Below are 3290 nucleotides of genomic sequence, written 5' to 3' on the forward strand. Positions count from 1 at the left end.
TTTCAGGAAACCTGAGCATCTGCTCATATGTTAGGGTTTGAGATACCTTGATGCCTGGCTGAACCACCAACTTCAGAGTCTGTAGATAACAACTGCTTGTAGGTTTGGAGTTTCATTCACTCTGCACCAGTTTTCCTCCTGGTCTCCCAGGTGTATTGACTTTAACTGCTTCACTCATTTAAGCATCTCCCAAGACTGTAAGAGATTAGTTAACAGTCCAAGCCTGCTTCTGGCTTTCCCCTGCTCCCCCACCCACACTCATATTAACCGGAAACATTCATTGCTCAGTAATGAGGTTGGGATTCCTCTCTTCAGAGTCCAGGAAGACATAAAAGGCAGCCCGACTTTATGTTAACATCAACTTATTCTTTCATCGTCTGCATTCTGTGATATGCTTTCTGATGAGTTTTATTTTAGAAAAGAAGCAAATATTACCCCAGCTTCTCAAAGCATGAAATGGTGTTATTGAGCAATCTTGGAATGATTCACTACATAAGGCACCAACACACACACACACGTAGGTCAGGACAAAACAGTTTGGGTATCCTTTCCTTATTTTAAAACCTCACTTACTCAATAACATATTTCATAAAGCACACAGTACTTATTTTCCCTGGCAGCATTTAATGCAATAACTTATGTACAAAGGAAGGCCCCAACATTTAGCCACAGATGTCATCAAATGAGGGAAGGTTTGTAATAATTCCCTATAATTTAACATTTAGAATTTAAGAGATGCCTCGTTAAAAAAAACAAAAGAACTTATTAACTCATTTACCCTTCTTAGTAATTCTATTTTTGAGTTGACAGAGCAAACACCCAATTAGAGTGATAATTTATTAGGGTCATATATTAGCTGAAAAGAAAAAAGGGAAAAGAAAACCTTCAGCAGAAACTAGAAAATACCAAAGGCTGACCTTGCTTGAGTTAGTCAGTATATGATACTTCTCAAGCAAGCTGATGACAATCTGCCCCTTTACACAGTAAAGATAACTTAAAACATAGTCTCTGCCTCATTGTATTAATGTTAACTGCAGGGAAAGACAATGAAGAAACCCAGATTTTAAAACAACCTGCATCAGAAAATAACCATTCCAAACATCAGGCTGAATTTAACTTGCTTTCAGTTGATCCATAAGGCCTGCTATACCACATCATTCCAAGAAACATCAAATGTGTGGAATTTTGCTAAGGATGCTATCAGGAAGATAAACTGATTTGGCCAAAACTGTGGTTGTATAGAAGTAGCCATTCTCAATGCAAAGAGAGGTAACCCAACATTGACAACTAAGCTTTTTGTAAATTTACAACTAAGTGTCACATTAAAATTGCTATCATTTTTTCTACTAGTTTAAATTATAAACTTTGGAGATAAGGAAATTTTAATTTAATTAGTGACTTAAATGTTAATCACAAGCTTAACAAAATATTCAGAAGGAACGTTAGAAAAAGACAATATAAATGTTTAATTGATGGGATTCTAAGTATCTGTAGACCCTTTTTTTTTTTTTTTTTTTTGATGGTGTTGGGGATTGAACCCATGGCCTTGTGCATGAGAGGCAAGCACTCTACCAACTGAGCTATATTCCCAGCCTCAGACTCTGTTTTTATCAGAGTTCATTCATACTTCTAATTGTTTTCTTTCATTTCAAATATTGTTATTGGGATTGAATAGATTTACCTAATTCTTGCAAGACTTGCTCATGATATTTTGCTTTGTTTTATTTAAGTTTTCTTAAAACTTTTGAGATGCTATAATGTGTTATAAAATAGTTGTATTCAGTAATTCAATAAGACAGGGACTGCTGGCTGTTCACTGAACCAGACTCCTCTTCTTCCTGGTTGCACATGGTTTCCAAGGCACTGATGCAATTATAAGTGGTCACAAGACTAAGTCTCAGTCAATGGAAATTGTACAGAAGTGACAGAGACACTTCTGTCCCCTAAGAGCCTCCCAAGAGTGGTTCTCCATGTTTTTTCGTTCCCCTTTTCCAGATTAATGGAAATAAGTTCAGGGTCTTTGGAATCCATGTGTTGCAAATAACAGAACTACAAGATGGGAAGAACTTAGACCCCCAAAATTAAATGCCATGTGAAAGATGTTCCCTGCCAGGTCCTTTGGTCCTTGAGGAAATGACATGATTAATTATTCTTGTTTCTTCATATTTAACAAGGACAAATGACACTGTCTTCACAGAAATTATTATCCTCTTACATTCTTTATGGACACTTCTTTTGTGGCTCTTAATCCAAATAATCAACTTATAAACATTGATGAAGTTTCACAGAAGTACTCTAAGATTTTAGTTGCATTTCTGCAAAAATATTATAATATTTCTGGCAAAATTAGGAGGTTCTGGTTTTATGGTATGTTTAAACAAACTTCTCAGTTTCTCTTTTTATTGCTTGGCAAATAGCCAATCCCTTAATGTGGGGGCTTGGGGCTCTTTTCTTAATAAAACATGGGTTACGACAGTGTTTTTGAGCATGTTTATCATGAAGAACTCCATTTCAAACATTTGCCCTCCATAGACAATATCAAGATTGAGATATTTTTTAAATACTACTCTTACTAATTTGTAGTAAATTCACTTTTCCATATTTCCATATTTGTTACTTCTACTCCTCAGGCTAGAATAAGTAGCAGTCAGGGGTGGAGCTATTTCTAGAGGAACGGCCTGGCTTTGACATGGATTAGTGAGTCTGAAATTTTGGCAAACATGGCAAATCTGAATTTTGTCAGCATTTAGAATTACCAGTCATGCCCCAATCAATTTACATTAATAAGATTTATTTTGCCAGATTTTGTTTTAGGTGGTGAGGATACTAGAACAAGTGAAACATACTTCCTATCCCAGAAATCATAATCTGGGTGGGGAGATATGTACATGAGAAGAACATCCAATATGGTGTGGCAGTGTTGTCTGTAGGTGGATGTAGAAGAAAAGGGCTTTGTGTTTGTTGCCTAGGACTCCTATAACAAATGGTCACAAACCAAGTAGCTTAAAACAACAGAAATTTATTCTTTCACAGTTCTAGACCCTAGAAATTAAAATCAATGTGTTGGCAGTGTAGTGTTCCCTCTAAAGTGTAGGAGGCATCCTTCCTTAGGCCAGCATCTTCTGGCCTCTAGTAGCTGCTAATAATTCCTGGCATTGCCTGGCTATAGACTCATCACTCCAATCTCTGCCTCTCCACAAGGCCTTTTCTTCTGTGTGGGTGTTCAATTTTTCTTCTCCTTATAGGACACCAGTCGCTGAATTTAGTGCCCATCCTAACTCAGTATGACC

Source organism: Callospermophilus lateralis, chromosome 4, assembly GCF_048772815.1.
Source record: "Callospermophilus lateralis isolate mCalLat2 chromosome 4, mCalLat2.hap1, whole genome shotgun sequence".
NCBI classification, from domain to species: domain Eukaryota; kingdom Metazoa; phylum Chordata; class Mammalia; order Rodentia; family Sciuridae; genus Callospermophilus; species Callospermophilus lateralis.